Source organism: Pogoniulus pusillus, chromosome 34, assembly GCF_015220805.1.
Source record: "Pogoniulus pusillus isolate bPogPus1 chromosome 34, bPogPus1.pri, whole genome shotgun sequence".
NCBI classification, from domain to species: domain Eukaryota; kingdom Metazoa; phylum Chordata; class Aves; order Piciformes; family Lybiidae; genus Pogoniulus; species Pogoniulus pusillus.
Window position 1 is genome coordinate 3,908,463 of NC_087297.1, and position 21,106 is coordinate 3,929,568.

General features: G+C 53.3%; 1 long non-coding RNA gene across 2 annotated transcripts; it reads left to right on the forward strand.

Annotated features, from left to right (window-relative positions):
- The first annotated feature begins 3,912 nt into the window (after nucleotides 1–3,912).
- On the forward strand, nucleotides 3,913–8,431 carry LOC135189793 (uncharacterized). 2 transcript variants are annotated; one of them, XR_010308308.1, is made up of 3 exons: nucleotides 3,913–4,884; nucleotides 6,576–6,667; nucleotides 6,925–8,431. It is a non-coding gene; the product is annotated as an uncharacterized LOC135189793 (long non-coding RNA). The 2 variants fall into 2 exon arrangements; XR_010308307.1 differs by having other exon boundaries at nucleotides 6,945–8,431.
- Nucleotides 8,432–21,106: the final 12,675 nt, after the last annotated feature.

The window sequence follows — 21,106 nt, forward strand, 5'->3', positions numbered from 1 at the left end:
GAGGAGACCTCCTTGCTCTTTACAACTCCCTGAAAGCAGGTTGGGGAGAGGTGAGGTTTGGTCTCTTCTCCCTAGTATCAAGTGATAGGATGAGAGAAAAAGGCCTCAAGTTGCATCAGATGAGGTTTAGGTTGGACATTAGAAGAAACTTCTTCTCTGAAAGGGTTCTCAAAGACTGGCACAGGCTGCTCAGGGAGGTGGTTGAATCCCCATCCCTGGAGGGATTTCAGAGAGGCAGAGATGTGTTGCTGAGGGACATGGTTTAGCCCCAGCCTTGGTGGTGGTTGGACTGGATGTTGTTAAAGGTCTTTTCCAACCAGAAGGATGACTCTGTGAGCTGTTGAGCTTCCACTCTTGTTGGCAGCTCTCTGTGCTCAGCAGGTGAATGAGGAGGCCACGAGTCCAGTGCATTCCCAAGGACCCAGCATCAGTGACAGCCTATTTAGCATCAGTGACAACACTTGATGGACTCCTGGGGAAACCAAAGGCTGCAAAGGTTTGTCCTGGGCTAGTCCAGCTGCTGCCAGCTCCACGCACAGTTAGGATTGATCCAAGAAGATCCAAGTCAGACAAGCTGTGCTGGAAGAGCTTTGCCTGCACATGAATCCAAGACCAAGCTAGTGACTGACACAGGCAGAACCAAGTAAGCTCTGCTTTCATCTCCTGCAGTTAAGGATGCTTCATTTTAATCCTGTGTCAGTGGGGAGGAAAAAAACAGTGCTGTGAAGGCCTAGTAAATGAATCATGGCACTGGGCACTGTGATCAGCACATCCTGGCCAGGAGCAGGACAGACAAAGCAGCTTTCCAGCACTGCAGACTGCTTTGTGCCATCATTTCAGAGTGATGCTCCTGCCAGTCAGGCATGCAGCAGCGCAGTTGTGGTGACTCCAGATCGCCAAGCGCTTGCACCACTGAGGAAGAATCAAAACATGAAATATTCAGCTGGTTTTGATGAGTGACTTGAGAACTCCTGCAGACCTCTGATCTTCCAAAAGCAGCTCTCAGACAGCCTGGCTGCTTTCAGGTGCATCGTGCTGGGCAGCTGCCAAGGCAGCAGCTGCAATCACAAAGCTGCACGGAAAAGCTAGATGGGAGGCTGAGGTGGAGCAAACTGTCTCCAGTGCTCTTGCTCAAGTTACTCATCTTTACCTCCTCTGGTTTCAAATTGCTCTGCAGAACTGTTTGCTTCTCCAAGAGATAACTCAAGAGTCTGGAGAGCAGGTCCCATGAGCAGAGGCTGAGGGAGCTGGGGTTGTCTAGGCTGGAGAAGAGGCTGAGGGAAGACTTCCTTGCTCTCTACAGCTCCCTGGAAGGAGGTTGGAGCCAGGTGGTAGTTGGTCACTTCTCCCAGATATCAGGTGATGGAATCATAGAATCATAGAATCAACAAGGTTGGAAGAGACCTCCAAGCTCATCCAGTCCAACCTAGCACCCAGCCCTATCCAATCAACCAGACCATGGCACTAAGTGCCTCATCCAGTCCCTTCTTGAAGACCCCCAGGGACGGTGCCTCCACCACCTCCCTGGGCAGCCCATTCCAATGCCAATCACTCTCTCTGCCAACAACTTCCTCCTAACATCCAGCCTAGACCTCCCCTGGCACAACTTGAGACTGTGTCCCCTTGTTCTGTTGCTGGTTGCCTGGGAGAAGAGGCCACCCCCCACCTGGCTACAATGCCCCTTCAGGTAGTTGTAGACAGCAATAAGGTCACCCCTGAGCCTCCTTTTCTCCAGGCTAAACAGGCCCAGCTCCCTCAGCCTCTCCTTGTAGGGTTTGTGAAAAGGCCTGAAACTGTGGCAGAGGAGGCTTAGGTTGGGGATTAAGAAATACTTCTTTGCTGCAGGGGCTGGCAGAGGCTGCCCAGGGAGATGGTGGAGTCCCCATCCCTGGAGCTGTTCAAGTGGCCGTGGCACTTTGAGACGTGGTTTATTTGCCACGGTGCTGTTGGTTTGAAGGTTGGGCTTGATGACCTTAGAGGCCTTTTCCAACCTCTGTGATTCTATGAACAGGAAATGGAAACCATGAGAGACCTCTTTTGTAGTGCAGCAGGCAAAGCCTTGATTTTCCTGGGATTTCCTGAGCGCTCCAACCCTGCTTAGGCTCCCACGACAGCAGCCAGCACAGGGATCTGTTGTGTGCTCCCAATTCCACCCCAGCAAGGCATTTGCAATGTGTATTAGGACAAAGGCTCCTCGGTGAGCTTTTATGTGTAGAACCTCCCTTTCCCTCTGCACCGAAGCAGACATTTGCTTTGATTTAGTTATATGAACAGAAAAACCACCCAGCCAAAATACCTTAACTTTGCTTCGGGATATCTGGAGCCAAAACATGCAGAATTCTTGCAACACAAAGTCTGCTTCTCTGGGCTTTGCTGCTTTGAGAGGGGAAAGGAAAGGAGGAAAAAGGAGGGGGGGAAAGGGGGGCAAGGAAAAATGGTGACAAGAAGAAAGGGGGAAAGGAAAGAAGGAAAAAGGGAAAAAAGGGAGGGAAAGGGGAAATGGTGACGAGAGGAAAGAGGAAAAGGGAAGAAGGGAAAAGGAGGGGGAAGAAGAGGGGTAAAGAAAATGGTGAAAAGAAGAAAGGTGGAAAGGAAAGAAGGAAAAAGGAGGGGGGGAAAGAGATGCAAGGAAAAATGGTGACAAGAAGAAAGGGGGAAAGGAAAGAAGGAAAAAGGGGAAAAAGGGAGGGAAAGGGGAAATGGTGACGAGAGGAAAGAGGAAAAGGGAAGAAGGGAAAAGGAGGAGGAAAAAAGAGGGGTAAGGAAAAATGGTGAAAAGAAGAAAGGGGGAAAGGAAAGAAGGAAAAAGGAGGGGGGAAAAGGGGGCAAGGAAAAATCGTGGCAAGAAGAAAGAAGGAATGGAAAGAAGGAAAAAGGGAAAAAAAGGGAGGGAAAGGGAAAATGGTGACAAGAAGAAAGAGGAAAAGGAAAGAAGAAAAAAGGAGGGGGGAAAAAAGAGGGGCAAGGAAAAATGGTGAAAAGAAGAAAGGGGAAAAGGAAAGAAGGAAAAAGGAGAGGGGGAAAGGAGGGCAAGGAAAAATGGTGACAAGAAGAAAGAGGAAAAGGAAAGAAGGAAAAAGGAGGGGGGGAAAAGAGATGCAAGGAAAAATGGTGACAAGAAGAAAGGGGGAAAGGAAAGAAGGAAAAAGGGAAAAAAGTGAGGGAAAGGGAAAATGGTGACAAGAGGAAAAGGAAAGAAGGGAAAAGGAGGGGAGAAAAAGAGGGGCAAGGAAAAATGGTGACAAGAAGAAAGAGGAAAAGGAAAGAAGGAAAAAGGAAAAAAAAAGGGAGGGGAAGGAAAAATGGTGCCAAGAAGAAAGGGGAAAAATAAGGAGTGACAGAGAAAAAGGGAAAAGAGGAAAGAAAAAGAGAGAAAAAAATTTGAAAGAATAAAAGGAAAAAGAAAAAAGGAAAAACAAAAAAAGGAAAAAGATAAAGGGAAAATATGGAAGGGAAAAGAACAATGAAAGAAAAGGAAAAGGGAAAAGAAAGAAAAAGAACAAAAGGGAGAAAGGAGGGGGGAAGGGAAAAAAGAAAAAAGGAAATAAGAGGAAAAATATGGAAGGGAAAAGAACAAAAATGAAAGAAAAGAAAAAAGAAAAGAAAAGAAAAGAAAAGAAAAGAAAAGAAAAGAAAAGAAAAGAAAAGAAAAGAAAAGAAAAGAAAAGAAAAGAAAAGAAAAGAAAAGAAAAGAAAAGAAAAGAAAAGAAAAGAAAAGAAGAGAAAAGAAGAGAAAAGAAGAGAAAAGAAGAGAAAAGAAGAGAAAAGAAAAGAAAAGAAAAGAAAAGAAAAGAAAAGAAAAGAAAAGAAAAGAGAAAAGAGTTACAAAAGGGAAAATGAAAACAGGAAAAAAGGAAAAAAAGGGGGGAAAGAGGAAAAAGATAAAAGAAAAAAAAAAGATGAAAAATATGGAAGAGAAAAGAACAAAAATGAAAGAAAAGGCAGAGGGAAAAGAAATAAAAAGAACAAAGGGGGAAAAGCCAAAAGAAGAAAGGAAAAGGAAAAAAGGAAAAATAAGGGGGAAATAAAAGGAAAAGAAAAAGAAAATAAAAGAAAAAGGGAAAACAAAAGGAAGAAGAATTAAAGTGAGAAGAAAGTTATTAAGAAGACCTACAGCACTGTGGTGTCCCAGCATGGCCATGGCCTGCCCCAGCCTCCTGCTGCCAACTACGGCAGGCTCCAGGCAGCCTCTCCCTGCTGACACCACACAGGCTGAGCCCCACTGAAAGCAGAAACCAGCTCCTTCCTTTTCCCCATCTTCCTCTTTTCATCTCCATCTCCATCTCCCTCCTTTCAGCACCACCTCCCCTTTTCACAGGATGTCAGGGGTTGGAAGGACCCAAAGAGCTCATCCAGTTCAACTCCCCTGCCAGGACAGGACCACACAGTTTAGCTCAGGGCACACAGAACACATCCAGACAGGCCTTGAAAGGCTCCAGAGAAGGAGACTCCACAACCTGTGCCAGGGCTCTGGGACCCTTACACTCAAGAAGTTCCCCTTGTGTTGAGCTGGAACCTCCTGTGCTGCAGCTTCCATCCATTGCTGCTTGTCCTGGCCCAGGGAGCAGTGAGCAGAGCCTGTGCCCCCCCTCCTGACCCTCAGAGATGTATGAACATTTATTAAATCCCCTCTCAGTCTTCTCTTCTCCAGATTGTGCTGAGCTGGAACCTCCTGTGCTGCAGCTTCCATCCTTTCCCACCATCCCTGCCCCATTTTCCCCTTGCCCCCAAGCCCAGAGCACCTGGGTGCTGTTGGAGTCTCCTCCCGCCCCAGCTGTGGCCACTTTGCCCTCCCTGCCCACTCCCCTTTATAATCAGCTCAGGAGGGGCAGAAGCCCCAAGCTTGCCCAACTGGGCAGAGGGATCCTCCTCCTGGCATCGCTGGTGAGTGCCCCTGGTGCACACTGGGTGCATGGTGGAGGGCATCTAAAGGCTGGGGGGCCTGGTGGCCCCCCAGTGTTAGGGACCATAAAGACTTGCTGCTTGCTGTCACATCACCCATGGGTGCTGCTGGGTCTCCTGCCTTGGGCTGAGCTGCTCTCTGCTCAGCTGCTGCTCTCTGCTCACCTGTGCAAGCATAGAAATGCAGGAATGAACCTGGGGAATGTTCTGAGGAGCACTGAATGAGCACAGAGGGAATGCCTGAGAATCCCTAACGAGGAGAAGGGAGCAAAATGCAAATCTCCTTTGCACTCTTTGGTATCAGAGTGGCTAAAACTCTGCCTTGTTTTGTACCCAAGTTAAAGCTGGCTTTACTCAGCACCAGGTGAAATCCTGACTCAGTTACGCCAGGTCAGGGCGTTACAGAGTCATAGAATGGTTTAAGTTAGAAGGGATCTCAAAGCCCATCCAATTCCAACCCCCCTGCAGCAGGCAGGGACATCTCCCACTAGAACAGGTCACTCAAGGCCTCATCCAACCTGGCCTTGAACACCTCCCTGGGCAGCCTGTGCCAGTGTCTCACCACCCTCACTGCAAACAACTTCTTCCTAACATCCAGTTTCAGTCTCTGCTTTGCCAGTTCAAACCCATTCCTCCTCCTCCTGTCCTTAAAAGACCTTGGCAATAGTCCCTCCACAGCCCTCCTTTGGCCTCCTTCAGATACTGGAAGGCCACTCCAAGGTCACCTCAAAGCCTTCTTCTCTCCAGGCTGCAGACCTCCAGCTGTTGTAGCCTGTCCTCATAGCAGAGCTGCTGCAGCCCTCTCAGCATCTTCATGGCCTCCACTGCACTGGCTCCAACACTTCCATGTCCTGCTTGTGCTGGGGGCTCCAGAACTGCCCCCAGGACTGCAGGTGGGGTGTGAGGAGAGCAGAGCCAAGGGGCAGAATCCCCTCCCTTGCCCTGTGCCCACACTGCTCTTGCTGCAGCCCAGCACAGAGTTGTGTCTGGGCTGCACTCACACTGCAGGCTCCTGTGGAGCTTTTCATCAGCCCAGACCCCCAGGTCCTGTTCCTCAGGGCTGCTCTCAGCCATTGTGCACCCAGCCTGGAGTTGTGCTTGGGATTGCACCCACCCAGGTGTAGGACCTTACACTCAGGTTACTGTGATTCAGGATTTTACTTGATTAAGCTGCTTAGCAGCCAGAGGCTCTTACAAATTGTTGTCTGAAGCCATGTGTGCTTCAGCTTCCCCATTAGGCAGGGTGAGAGTTGATGGTCACTCTAACATCACCCATGGGTGCTGGCTGGACCACAGAGTCAGGTGATAGAAGAGGAAAGGACCTCAAAGTTGCACAGAGGGAGGTTTTGGTTGGAAATGATGAAAAACTTCTTTGTTGCAAGAGTGGTCAGGGATTGGCACAGACTGCCCAGGGAGGTGGTGGAGTCACTGTCATGGAGGTGTTCAAGAAATGTGTGGCCACAGCACTCTGGGGCTTGGCCTGATGGCCATGGTGGTGTTGGGTTGCTGGTTGGAGTGGATGATCTGGGAGGGCTGCTCTGACCAAAACGGTTCCATGGTTCTATGCACTCCTAAGGCAAAAGCTAAGGCCATTGAAGTGCTGCCAGCTAACAGCAGCCCTGCCCTTGCACATCACCTCTCAAACACATCCAACACCTTCACTGCTCCAACAGGCCAGAGCAAGAGCAGAGTGACAGAGCCCTGGATCCTCGTGCCCTGGTTCCTCGTGCCCTGCCCCATCAGGGGCAGCTGGCAGCTCTTGCTGGTAAGTGCTGGGGCAGGCAGAGCTGTAATTGCTGCCAGGTGAAGAGCAATGGCTGGAGCTGGAACACAGCAGCACAGCCTCTCTCCTCCCTCTGCCAGCTCCCCCTGCACCCAGGCTCATCCCCAAAGGCCAGGATGACATCAGAAGCCCTGTGGTGGTTTGCCTTTGGGCAGCAGCCAGTAAAACTGGTTGCACCTGGCGTGTGAGCTGAGGTAATTGGTGTGTTCTTTTCCTTATCTCATCCTGAATATTCCCAGAACCTCCCATTTTTTTCCAGCCCTTTTGTTTCTCAACAGCAACCAAAAAGATAATGTTTACATTGGAATCAAGAGTGGGAGCCTGCAGATCACATCCCAGAGAGACACAGGTGCCACAGAGTGACAGCTGCAGAAGGGATAAGCTGGAAATGGGAACCTTTTCCTAGTGGGACACTTCCTGCTGACCAGAAGAGCTTTGAACTGCCACCATTTGATAAGGGATCCTCATCAAACCCAGCTGCTGCTCCATCTTTTTTTTGTTCCCCACTCCTGAGATGGCTCTGGGGTCATTTGTCTGTGCTGGTTTGCAGCTGAAGAATTAAACCCCGTGGGAATGTGCTGGGAGCACAGTGTGGGAGTCTGCACACCAAGGCTGGACACAACCAGGGCTATTCCCAGGGCTGCTTTGCCAGGGTGGCCATCCCAGGTGTCGTGGAGGGGCCATGGGCTCAAAAATAGGCTTATTTATGCCTTACCTTGCCTGGATATGTTTTTCTGCTCACACCAGGGGTAAATGTATTGAACAAGCACAAAGGGGCACAACAGACCTGGTGCCATAAAGCCTGGCATGCCCAGGACCCCTGATTGTGTGAGCCCCCACACACCCAGCTCATGCCTGCCTAGTGTAAGGCTCCTGTGATTCCCACATTTGGAAGGTCCAGGCCTGTGGCTTTTGCCCATTATGGTGAGGTTTGGCTGCCTGCCAACCTGATTGGCCATTCTAGTGGCCAAGGGGCCAGAATTCATGGCCCACAGTTAATGAATGGGGGTGCACAGCTAAAGAAGGTGCTTGCTCCCCCACATTGCTTGCTGCCTGTCTGTGTGCTCACTTGCAGAGCTCACTTAAGCCTGCCTGTATGTTTGTGGAGCTCAGACTCCTGTGCAGCAGTGCACCCTGTTGCATGCCCACTGCCTCATTACCTGGTGGGTGCCACTGGCACGAGCTGCCAGGAGCAGACCCACTTGTGAGCAGCCAGCGTTAGAGCATGCTCAGACAGCACAGCATCCTGCCTCTGCACCTGAGCTCCTGCCTATGTACCCCTGGAGAGAGCATCCAGAAGAGTCCAGCAGCACAAGGTCAGAGACTGTTTCCCCTGAAGCCAGGAGGATTCCAGCCTCAAAGGCCACAGGCAGAGACCCTGAGGAATTGGACACTCACACAGGCTGTGGTGCAGCCCCGGAGGGTGATTATTGATCAAGCAGGAATTGTGAGCAAATGCTTTGATGCCTCTGTAATTTCTATTGCCTCCTGCCATAGAGCAGAAAGAGCTTTCAGCCCACCTGCTGGGCCAGCAGTATATGACCCCAAGTGGCATTAAGCCACAGGGAAGATCCTCTCTCTGTTTAATAGTTAGAATGCATGCTAGTCATTAACAAGTTGCTGTTTGAGGTATTCCTATAATGCCCTCCATGACTGTGTAGATCCATGTGAATATTAAAGTTCAGTGGTTGGGGGTGGTGAGAGTTGAAAATATTGAAGTTAATAAATATATGTTTTGATAAAATATCCTCTTGCATCAGTTAATTTCTCCCCTCCACCACGATTGGTGTAGATGGCAGAATACCTCTTCCCAACACCAGGTTATGCAGAGGTTGAGTGAACTTCCCTGTGGGCACCCCTTGCATTGGTCATAGAAGCACAGAATGGTTTGGGTTGGAAGGGACCTTCAAGATCAACCAGTTTGAAAGCCTCCCTCCAGCCCAGCTGGCTCAAGGCTGCCTCCAACCTGGCCTTGAACACCTCCAGGGAAGGAGCATCCACAGCCTCTTCTAGTGTCTCATCATCCTCACTCAAGTATTTAGAATGAGGAAGGCATTTCAGGATGTCCTTAGCCATTGCTGTGGTAGAATCACAGGATGGTTTGGGTTGGAAGGGACCTTAACAATCATCCAGTTCCAGCCCTGCTGCCATGGGCAGGGACACCTCCCACTCTAAACCTCATCCAAGCTGGCCTTGAATAGGTGTTCATCATTCATAGCACCCACAGCCTCCTCGGGCAGCCTGTGCCAGTCTCTCACCACCCTCACTCTAAAGAACTTAGAATGAGGAAGGCATTCCAGGATGTCCTTAGCCTATGGTAGAATCACACAATGGTTTGGGTGGGAAGGGATCTTAACCATCATCCAGTTCCAAACCCCCAGTCATGAGCAGGGACACTTCCCACTCTAGACCTCATCCAGCCTGGCCTTGAACACCTCCAGGGAGGGAGCATCCACAGGCTCCCTGGGCAGCCCCTGCCAGTGTCTCACCACCCTCACTGCAAAGAATTTCTTTCTAATCTCCAGTCTAAGTCTCCCCTCTCCCAGCTTCAATTCATTCCCTCTCATCCTATCACTCCCAGCCCTTTCCATATGTCCCTCCCAGCTCTCCTGGAGCCCTTTCATGTACTGGAAGGTTGCCTCAAGGTCTCCCCAGACCCCTCTCTTCTCCAGGCTCAGCAACCCCAACTGTCTCAGCTTGTCTCTACAGGAGAAGTTCTCCAGTTTTCAGATCATCTTCATGGCCTTCTCTGGGCTCTCCAACAATTCCATGTCTTTGTGCTGAGGTCACCACCAGTTCTCCAGGTGGGGTCTCATGAGAGCAGAGAGAACTTTGCTGGCTGTGGAAAGCAGAGCCACAGAATAAATCCTGCCAGCAAAAGCCATTTCCTGGCATATCACTGCCTGTACATGGTGGAGCTCTTGGCCATTAGCTGTGTGCATGAGTGGCTTCAGCCATCAGAGCTGTTGGGCTGGGCTGGCTGCAGCATGTCTGCAGGACACACATGCTCAGAACTGCCACCACAGCCAGGTGGAGGAGTCTGTAAGCTGGGTGATGGGACAGACACTGCTGTCTTGCCTGAACCAGCCAATGGCATCCTGGGCTGCATTAGGAGCAGTGTGGGCAGCAGGACAAGGGAGGTTCTTCTGCCCCTGTGGTCAGCACTGCTCAGGACACACCTTGAGTGCTGTGTCCAGTTCTGGGCTCCTCCATTCAAGAGAGATGTTGAGGTGCTGCAAGGTGCCCAGAGAAGGGCAACAAAGCTGGTGAGGGGCCTGGAACACAAACCCTATGAGGAGAGGCTGAGGGAGCTGGGGGTGTGCAGCCTGCAGCAGAGGAGGCTCAGGGCAGAGCTCATTGCTGTCTACAACTACCTGCAGGGAGGCTGTAGCTAGGTGGGGTTGGGCTCTGCTGCCAAGCACCCAGCAACAGAACAAGGGGACAGAGTCTCAAGTTGTGCCAGGGCAGGTCTAGGCTGGATGTTAGGAGGAAGTTGTTGTCAGAGAGAGTGATTGGCATTGGAATGGGCTGCCCAGGGAGGTGGTGGAGTGGCTGTGCCTGGAGGTGTTGAAGCCAAGCCTGGCTGGGGCACTTAGTGCCATGGTCTGGTTGACTGGCTAGGGCTGAATGCTAGGTTGGACTGGATGATCTTGGAGCTCTCTTCCAGCCTGGTTGATTCTATGAAAACATCTATGAGCTGCCCCTGGAAGGAAATTGGAAGGCACAAACTATGTTCCCTTTCCTTCCAAGCATACAGCTGATAAATACAAGCACAGCAGGACTGGCCATGGTGCCTGGCAGGGCCTCCTTGCTCCATGCTCTGACACACAGAAGGCAAGATGCTGCCTCTTTCATCTGTGCCCCAAGGGAAGGTGTCTGCAGTGCAGAAACATTGCTCTTCCCCACTTCTCTGGAGATGGGAGGTGCTGGAAGTGGGATGTTCAAACTGGAGGTGAGGTGGAAGTTGTTCAGCTCTGATATGGGGACAGGCTGAAAGAGTTGAGGCTGTGCAGGCTGGAGCAGAGGAGGCTCCCAGGTGACCTTCTTGTGGCCTGCCAGGATCTGAAGGGGGCTACAAAAAAGCTGGGGAGGGACTTTTTAGGCTCTCAGGGAGTGCCAGGACTGGGAGGAATGGAGCAAAGGTGGAGGTGAGGAGAGTGAGGCTGGAGGTGAGGAGGAAGTTGTTGAGCAGGAGAGTGGTGAGAGGCTGGAATAGGTTGCCCAGGGAGGTGGTTGAGGCCCCATGGCTGGAGGTGTTTGAGGCCAGGCTGGCTGAGGCTGTGTGCAGCCTGCTCTAGGGTAGGGTGTCCCTGGGCATGGCAGGAGGGTTGGGACTGGCTGATCCTTGTGGTCCCAACCCTGACTGGTTCTATGATTCTAAGTGCTTGTGGCCATGGTGGTCTTAGGCTGATGGCCAGACTCAATGATCTTAGAGGTCTTTTCCAACCAAGCCTGTTCTGTCACTCCTCTGCTTCTATGAGCAGCTTGGGAAATCTGGCCAGAGACAATCCCAGGCACTTCAGTTTAGGTCTCTCACTTTGGAAGGCTTTAAATGGATTTCTCCCTGCTCCTATGGAAATCACTGGTGAAGCTTCCCACTGAAGCTGAGCTGGATCCTCAGTCTGCAAATCCTCACATATTAAGAGAGAGAAGAAAATGCAGCACATGAAACAGAAAAGGGAGCCTTTAACCTGCTGAACAAGGCCAGGACACAAATCTGGTGGTTATGTTAAACAGCCCAAATGAGCATTATCCAAATGCACAGGATTAGAGGAGAAGAAAGAAAAGAGGTGACTGGAAAGAGGTGATGAAAAATGGGCTAAGGGAGGAGAAAGATGTGAAAGGTGGGAAAATGCATGGGAAAATCCACTCCAGGATGAGGGAGAAGCCAAAGAAGATGTGAAAGGAGGACACAAGGTTGGTTTGAAACGCCAACTGGGATGGGCAGTTGGTCATTGACACCAGGGTCTGAGCCCTACTGATCACAACAAGGGAGTCCCCAGGGGAGTACTGCCACATGCAGGGAGGCTGGAGAAGGTCTGAGCTGTTTCTGGTCTCTGTGGCAAAAGATGTGGGAGTAATGGGGGCAGGGAAGGGACAGAGGAAGAAGGTCACCTTGTCAGGGTCACCTTGCTAGATGTGCCCCAGGGACCAAGCCTGGGCAGGTGCTGCAGGAGCTCCTGCTTTTTTCTTGAGCTTTAGGATTTCCTGCAGGACTCAGGAGCACAGAGACCAGTGTGGACAGGGCAAACCCAGGTAGATCCATCCACCACGTCCCTGACACACATCCCCCTGCTGCTCCCAGCACGGGGGTTAGCGATGGCCTGGGCAGGTGGGTGAGGGGCTGCAGCGCTCTGCTCTCTCTCCACTGGGAGCCAGGGGGCTTGGGATGTAGCTGAGCTAATCCAGGAGGGCAGCTGTCCCCACAGCCCCAGAACTCTCAGGTACCCCACCCCATTTCCCCCTAGTTTTGCCACCTGTGTGACAGCACAAGTTGCCACTTGGTCATCAGGGTTTAAACCAGGGCCATGGACCAGGGGATTGAGTCCAGCATCAGTAAGTTTGCAGATGACACCAAGCTAGGAGCAGCTGTGGAGCTGTTGGAGGGTAGGAGAGCCCTGCAGAGGGACCTGGCCAGGCTGGATGGGTGGGCAGAGGCCAAGGGGATGAGATTGAACAAGGCCAAGTGCAGGGTTCTACACTTTGGCCACAACAACCCCAAGCAGCACTACAGGCTGGGGGCAGAGTGGCTGAGAGCAGCCAGGCAGAGAGGGGGCTGGGGATGCTGGGAGAGAGGAGCTGAAGAGGAGGCAGCAGTGCCCAGGTGGGCATCAGAGCCAATGGCATCCTGGGCTGGCTCAGGAGCAGTGTGGGCAGCAGGACAAGGGAGGTTCTTCTGCCCCTGTGCTCAGCACTGCTCAGGACACCCCTGGAGTGCTGTGTCCAGTTCTGGGCTCCTGAATTCAAGAGAGATGTTGAGGTGCTGGAAGGTGTTGAGAGAAGGGCAGCAAGGCTGGGGAGGAGCCTGGAGCACAGCCCTGTGAGGAGAGGCTGAGGGAGCTGGGGGTGTGCAGCCTGCAGAAGGATCTGAAGGGGGCTACAAAAAAGCTGGGGAGGGACTTTTTAGGCTCTCAGGGAGTGCCAGGAGTGGGGGGATGGAGCAAAGCTGGAGGTGGGGAGAGTGAGGCTGGAGGTGAGGAGGAAGCTGTTGAGCATGAGAGTGGTGAGAGGCTGGAATGGGTTGCCCAGGGAGGGGGTTGAGGCCCCATGGCTGGAGGTGTTTGAGGCCAGGCTGGCTGAGGCTGTGTGCAGCCTGCTCTAGGGTAGGGTGTCCCTGGGCATGGCAGGGGGTTGGGACTGTCTGCTCCTCGTGGTCCCTTCCAACCCTGACTGAATCTGTGATTCCAGCATTCATCAATAAACAATGGAGATGTGAACAAGGTTCTTTATCTTCTGTTTCTTCCCCTTTTAAATCAGAATGGCAATCCCAGACCTTTCCTACCCTAGAGCTGTGCCACTTCTTGAACCTGGCATCTTGCTGTGGCAGTAATCCATGGGCACCCACCATTGCATATGGATGCATAAAGAGCTTTCTGCTGCTGTTGGTGCTGCATTTGCTGCCTGCCAAAGCAATTATATACATTTGGCAATAAATTCTCCTCACTGAGCTGAGAACCTGCTGTGGAAATTGCTCACAGTTTCAGAGGTGGGGGTGGGGAAGTGGCCATGGAGTGGGATTTTCTTTTGAAGCATATTGAGAACACAGCAGAAGATGAGGTGGAGCCTTCACTTGTTCAGAGCTGGGATTAAAAAGAATCAATATTTAGCCCTCCAAGCAGTAAACCAAACCAAACAAATCAGGAAGAATGAACCTTGGGGAGAAGCTTTCGCTGGTGTCTTCTCAATGCTCTTCCTTTAGGGATCTGAAAAGGTCCTTAGGGATCTGAGAAACATAACCAGCAGAACGAGGCAGGAGATTCTCACCCTCTGCTCTGCTCTGCTCAGACCCCACCTGCACCACTGCCTCCAGTGTTGATGCTCCCAGCACAAGAAGGACATGGGACTGCTGGAGTAAGTCCCAAGGAGGCAGTGAAGGTGATCAGAGGGCTGGAGCATCTCCTCTGTGGGGACTGCCTGAACAAGAGAATGCTCTGGGAGACCTTAGAGCAACCTTGCAGTACCTGAAGGGGGCTACAGAAGAGCTGGGGAAGGACTTTTGGCAAGGGCTGGGAGTGATAGCATGAGAGGGAATGGCCTGAAGCTGGAAGAGAGGAGATTTAGACTGGAGATTAGAAAGAAATTCTTTGCAGTGAAGGTGATGAGACACTGGCAGGGGCTGCCCAGGGAGCCTGTGGATGCCCCCTCCCTGGAGGTGTTCAAGGCCAAGCTGGGCTAATGGGAGCTGTCTCTACCCATAGCAGGGGGATTGGAACTGGATGAAGCTGGGGTTGTTTAGCCTGGAGAGGAGGAGGCTCAGGGCAGAGCTCATTGCTGGCTACAACTACCTGAAGGGAGGCTGTAGCCAGGTGGGGTTGGGCTCTGCTGCCAGGCAAGCAGCAAGAGGACACAGCCTCAAGCTGTGGCAGGGCAGGTCTAGGCTGGATGTTAGGAGGAAGTTGTTGTCAGAGAGTGATTGGCATTGGAATGGGCTGCCCAGGGAGGTGGTGGAGTCTCTGTGGCAGGAGGTGTTGCAGCCAAGCCTGGCTGGGGCACTTAGTGCCATGGTCTGGTCAATTGTTTAGGGCTGGGTGCTAGGTTGGACTGGCTGAGCTTGGAGCTCTCTTCCAACCTGCTTGCTTCTATTCTATGATCTTTAAGGTCCCTTCCAACCCAAACCATTCTGTGATTCTACCATATCAGTGGCTAAGGACATCCTGAAGTGCCTTCCTAAATCAGGGCCCCAGAGGAGAGCTTTGATGCCCCCCAGGTCTGCCTTTCTTACAGCTCTGCCTGCTCTCCAGCCACACTGCCATGTAATGATGAGCTGCAGCTTCACTCTTGGTGAGTTCCTGTGAGTAATACTTTAAATATAGTTCACTACATCCAGCTCAGCTCTGGCCCTTGGTGGCTTTCAACCCCTGCCAGGGCTGATTCCCTGTTCCATTCCCTGCTGACAAACAATGCTGTAAAATTTCTCTCTTGCTTGATTGAAACAAGAGGGCAGGATTAAACCCCCAGCTACTGGAGCGAGGGGAGGAAAGCAGAACAAAGTGATGTCTTACTTCTGTGAAGCTGCAGGACAATTGTGGTGCTCCAGTGTAAACAGGGGAACTTCAGAGTGACACTTGGAGGAAGAAATGCATTTGTGGTCTCTCTGGATCTCTGAGCAGTGCAAGGAAGCATGAAAGCCCTCTCCCTGCTGTTTCTTATTCTTCAGGCAATGCAAGCAGTCTGTTCTCTTTCTGAAGCTGCTTGAGAGGCTCTGGTTTTATTTAGGCTTGTGTTTCATGAGAGTTCCTGGATGTCACTTGGGAGAAGAGCTCTTCCTGCAAGCCAGCATCAACCTGCCCTGTGAGGAGAGGCTGAGAGCTGGGGTTGTGCAGCCTGGAGAAGAGAAGGCTCAGGGCAGCACCATGCCCCAGTACATGAAAGGTGTGTGCCAGCAGGAGGGAGGCTCCCTTTGTGCAAAGAGTGCCATGGCAAAGCCAAGGGGTGATGGGGACAAGTTACTGCTGGGGACATTCCCCACGGGACTGCAGGGGAAAATGCTTCAGTTGGAGGTTGGGATCATCCCCCAAGGGAAGCAGTGGAGTCCCCTGCATGGACCAGCTGAAGGCACAGGGTGGTGGGACAGCTGAGGGCACAGGGTGCTGGGCTAGCTGAAGGCACAGGGTGCTGGGCCAGCTGAAGGCACAGGGTGCTGGGCCAGCTGAGGGCACAGGGTGCTGGGCTAGCTGAAGGCACAGGGTGCTGGGCCAGCTGAGGGCACAGGGTGCTGGGCCAGCTGAGGGCACAGGGTGCTGGGCCAGCTGAAGGCACAGGATGCTGAGCCAGCTGAGGGCACAGGGTGCTGGGCCAGCTGAGGGCACAGGGTGCTGGGCCAGCTGAAGGCACAGGATGCTGAGCCAGCTGAAGGCACAGGGTGCTGGGCCAGCTGAGGGCACAGGGTGCTGGGCCAGCTGAAGGCACAGGGTGCTGGGCTAGCTGAAGGCACAGGGTGCTGGGCTAGCTGAAGGCACAGGGTGCTGGGCCAGCTGAAGGCACAGGGTGCTGGGAGAGCTGAAGGCACAGGGTGCTGGGCCAGCTGAGGGCACAGGGTGCTGGGCTAGCTGAGGGCACAGGGTGCTGGGCTAGCTGAAGGCACAGGGTGCTGGGCTAGCTGAAGGCACAGGGTGCTGGGCCAGCTGAAGGCACAGGGTGCTGGGCCAGCTGAAGGCACAGGGTGCTGGGCCAGCTGAGGGCACAGGGTGCTGGGCCAGCTGAAGGCACAGGGTGCTGGGCCAGCTGAGGGCACAGGGTGCTGGGCCAGCTGAAGGCACAGGGTGCTGGGCCAGCTGAGGGCACAGGGTGCTGGGCCAGCTGAGGCACAGGGTGCTGAGCCAGCTGAAGGCACAGGGTGCTGGGCCAGCTGAAGGCACAGGGTGCTGGGCCAGCTGAGGGCACAGGGTGCTGGGAGAGCTGAGGGCACAGGGTGCTGGGCTAGCTGAGGGCACAGGGTGCTGGGAGAGCTGAGGGCACAGGGTGCTGGGCCAGCTGAAGGCACAGGGTGCTGGGCTAGCTGAAGGCACAGGGTGCTGGGCTAGCTGAGGGCACAGGGTGCTGGGAGAGCTGAGGGCACAGGGTGCTGGGCTAGCTGAGGGCACAGGGTGCTGGGAGAGCTGAAGGCACAGGGTGCTGGGCCAGCTGAAGGCACAGGGTGCTGGGAGAGCTGAAGGCACAGGGTGCTGGGCCAGCTGAGGGCACAGGGTGCTGGGCCAGCTGAAGGCACAGGGTGCTGGGCCAGCTGAAGGCACAGGGTGCTGGGAGAGCTGAAGGCACAGGGTGCTGGGCCAGCTGAGGGCACAGGGTGCTGGGCCAGCTGAAGGCACAGGGTGCTGGGCCAGCTGAAGGCACAGGGTGCTGGGCCAGCTGAGGGCACAGGGTGCTGGGCTAGCTGAAGGCACAGGGTGCTGGGCTAGCTGAAGGCACAGGGTGCTGGGCCAGCTGAGGGCACAGGGTGCTGGGCTAGCTGAAGGCACAGGGTGCTGGGCCAGCTGAAGGCACAGGGTGCTGGGCCAGCTGAAGGCACAGGGTGCTGGGCTAGCTGAAGGCACAGGGTGCTGGGCCAGCTGAAGGCACAGGGTGCTGGGCCAGCTGAAGGCACAGGGTGCTGAGCCAGCTGAAGGCACAGGGTGCTTGTATCAACACAGCTCTGCTGTGAGCCAGACTGAACCTGATGATCCTTGGGGTTCCCTTCCAACCTGGCATTCTGTGACTTTCCTTTCCTTCTCTTCCCAACACCAAGGTGTGCTCAGGCTCTGCCCTGCCCTGAGCTTCTCTCAGAACCCAAGGGGACCCCAAGGTAGGGGAGCAGGCAGACGTGGAGTGCATCTCATTTGATAGAGAGGCAGTCCTGTGTCAGTGCCAAAAAGGACTGTTTCTGAAAAGCTCTGCATTGTTTCTGGGGTTTGGGTCTTTCTCTTCCACCTTCCAGACATGTTAAGCAAGACAGAGGAAGTGCTGGCCAGCCAGAAGATGGGCTTTGGAAGGAATGTGCAGCTGATGGCAGGGTGAAGGAGCAGCTGTAACAAACCAGGCTTTGCAGCTTGTCTCTTCTGTTTAATTCCCCTGCACAACTACCTGAAGGGGCATTGTAGCCAGGTGGGGGGTGGCCTCTTCTCCCAGGCAACCAGCAGTAGAACAAGGGGACACAGTCTCAAGTTGTGCCAGGGGAGGTATAGGCTGGATGTTAGGAAGAAGTTCTTCACAGAGAGAGTGATTGGCATTGGAATGGGCTGCCCAGGGAGGTGGTGGAGGCACCGTGCCTGGGGGTCCTCAAGAAAAGCCTGGATGAGGCACTTAGTGCCATGGTCTGGTTGCTTGGCCAGGGCTGGGTGCTAGGTTGGGCTGGATGAGCTTGGAGCTCTCTTCCAACCTGGTTGATTCTATGATATGATATGCACACAAGGTGCCTGACCTGTGTGTGCTGCACCAGCAGCAGGCCCAGTTCAGTTGTGGTTGGTTAAAGAATGGGAGCAATGAAGATTATCTCCTCCTCCTCCACACCTTTGAACTCATGTTGCCATCCTTCTCTCACTCTGGCACACTCAGACCCATCTGCCAGTCACTGCCCCATAGGTATGCTTCGCTTGCCCTCATCTCATCATTCCAAGGGTTTGCCATCTCAAACCTGTATCACCAAGTGGCATACAGTGACAACAGAGGTGCTCCTGATCCTACATGCTTCACCTCTGACCCAGCTGGGAACTGATTCTGATGGCTTCCAGCTTTACTCTCCCACATTAGGACCCTTCCCTGTTCACATTGTGCTCTGTTCTTGCCTCTCTGTGTTGCTTTTGGAGATACCCAAGACCTGCCTGGATGTGTTCCTCTGTGATCTGCTCTGGGTGCTCCTGCTCTGGCAGGGGGTTGGGCTGGATGAGCTTTGGAGGTCCCTTCCAGCCCCTGCCAAATGCTCTGTTAGACCTAGGGGAAAGGCAGCTGTGTTTGTATGTGGTAGTGGGGAGGTGGTGAGGCTACACATGGCAGCTGAATGTGGTGGAATTGCTCTGTCAATGAGCCTGACAGTCACTGTCCAAAGAGGAGGATTTCTCCCTCTCTGGTCACAGAGTCACAGACTGCATCGAGTTGGAAGGGACCCTCAAAGTCATCTTGTCCCACCCCCCCTGAACTCAGCAGGGACACCTCCAGTTAAAGCAGGCTGCCCAGGGGCCAAGTCAAATATGACCTTGAATGTCTCCAGGGATGGAGCCTCAACCACATCCCTGGGCAGTCTGTTCCAGGCTTTCACCACTCTCATTGCTCAGAACTTCCTCCTGATGTCCAGCCTGAATCTGCCCTGCTCTAGTTTCAAACCTTTGCCCCTCATCCTATCACTCTAAACAGTCTCTCCTCAGCCTTTCTGCAGGTCCCTTTCATCTCCTATGAGAGACTGAGGGAGTTGGGGCTGTTTGGTTTGGAGAGGAGAAGGCTCTGAGGTGACCTTATTGTAGCCTTTCAGAATCTGAAGGGAGCTACAAGAAAGCTGTGGAGGGACTTTTTAGGCTCTCAGGTAGTGATAGGACTGGGAGGAATGGAGCAAAGCTGGGGGTGAGGAGATTCAGACTGGATGTTAGGAAGAAGTTCTTCAGCAGGGGGCTGGTGAGACCCTGGCACAGGTTGCCCATGGAGGTGGTGGAAGCCTCATCCCTGGAGGTGTTTGAGGCCAGGCTGGCTGAGGCTGTGTGCAGCCTGCTCTAGGGTAGGGTGTCCCTGGGCATGGCAGGGGGGTTGGAACTGGCTGCTCCTTGTGGTCCCTTCCAACCCTGACTGACTCTACAAAAGGAGCAATTCTATTCAGCTAAGGAAACACAGCTCTAAGGTCTCCCTGCAGCCTTCTCTTCTCCAGGATGAACAGCCCCAACTCTCCAAGCCTGTTCATAGCAGAGGTGCTCCAGCCCTCTGATCATCCCTGTGGCCTCCTCTGGACCCTCTCCCACCAGGACTGAACCAGAAGACACCACACCTGTCAAACCCTCCATGTCCCATGCACTGCATTTGATTATTGGGTGGATTTCCCCCCCCCTCTTAAACACAGTTTGCTTCATGCATCCTTGCCAGCCTTCAAAGTGCTGCAAGACCTCTGCTTGGAGGCAAACCAGCATGGCACTTGGCCTGAGCTGGGAAAATATGCTTCAAGTCTGCATTCAGAGGGCAGCTGCAACATCCTGAGGACAGTGCTTTGTGTTTGTAGCCTGAAAGTATGTCACAAACATGAATAGAATTAGCTGCTCGCTCTCCCCCCCTCCCCTCCCTTCCCCTCCCCTTTCCCTTTCCTTCACCCTCAGTCCTCTTTACCTTAGGAAAAAAATTATCCCCTTCCAATTACAGGGCCAGTTAAAATCAATACAAAGGTGGGAGCAAACAGATCATTTTTCTTATGGAAGTAACTGTTTTCATTAATTTTTCATTAGCCCTGCTTTTGCTGTGCTATCCATCACCGAAGGAGCTGGTATGCACTAGATTACATTGAGGTTATCTTCCATGCTTCCAGGATTTAGGAGATATTGCCTGATAAAGCTGTGAGCTTTGTGGCTTTAACTTGCAGCTATCAATAATGCATCAGAGGAGGGTTTGGTTTTTTTTTCTGCACAGCAGCTGCTCCTGAGCCAGGCAGCTCAGTGCCAGAATGCAGCCCAGCTCCGGAGCAGCTCGTCTGAGGGCTGCCACTGAGAGAAAGAGGAGCAGATCATAGAAACATGGAGTGAAGCAGGCTGGGAGAGACCTCCAAGCTCACCCAGCCCAACCTAGCACCCAGCCCTGGCCAAGCACCAGACCAGGGCACTGAGTGCCCCAGCCAGGCTTGGCTTCAACACCTCCAGGCACAACAACTCCACCACCTCCCTGGGCAGCCCATTCCAATGCCAATAACTCTCTCTGCCAACAACTTCCTCCTCACATCCAGCCTAGACCTGCCCTGGCACAGCTTGAGACTCTGTCGCCTTGTTCTGTTGCTGGCTGCCTGGCAGCAGAGCCCAACCCCACCTGGCTACAGCCTCCCTGCAGGTAGTTGCAGGCAGCAATGAGCTCTGCCCTGAGCCTCCTCTGCTGCAGGCTGCACACCCCCAGCTCCCTCAGCCTCTCCTCACAGGGCTGTGCTCCAGGCCCCTCCCCAGCCTTGCTGCCATTCTCCAAACACCTTCCAGCACCTCAACATCTCTCTTGAACTGAGGAGCCCAGAACTGGACACAGCACTCAAGGGGTGTCCTGAGCAGTGCTGAGCACAGGGGCAGAAACAGCTCCCTTGTCCTGCTGCCCACACTACTCCTGAGCCAGCCCAGGATGCCATTGGCTCTGCTGCCCACCTGGGCACACTGCTGCCTCCTCTTCAGCTCCCCTGCTGGCCACACTTCTGCTGCTGCAGCCCAGGCTCTGCTTGGCTTTCTGGGCTGCAAGTGCACACTGCTGGCTCCTGTTGAGCTTCTCCTCCAGCAGCACCCCCAAGTCCCTTTTCTCAGGGCTGCTCTCCAGCCTGGATTTGTGCTTGGCATTGCCTCATCCCAGCTGCAGGACCTTGCACTTGGTCTTGTTGAACCTCCTGAGCTTGGCTTGTGCCCACCTCTGCAGCCTGTGCAGCTCCCTCTGGATGGATCCCTGCCCTCCAGCCTGGCTGCTGCACCACACAGCTTGGTGTGGGCAGCAAACTTGCTGAGGCTGCACTCAGTGCCTCTGTCCATGGCACCCACAAGGATGCTGAACAAGACTGGTCCCAGGACTGACCCC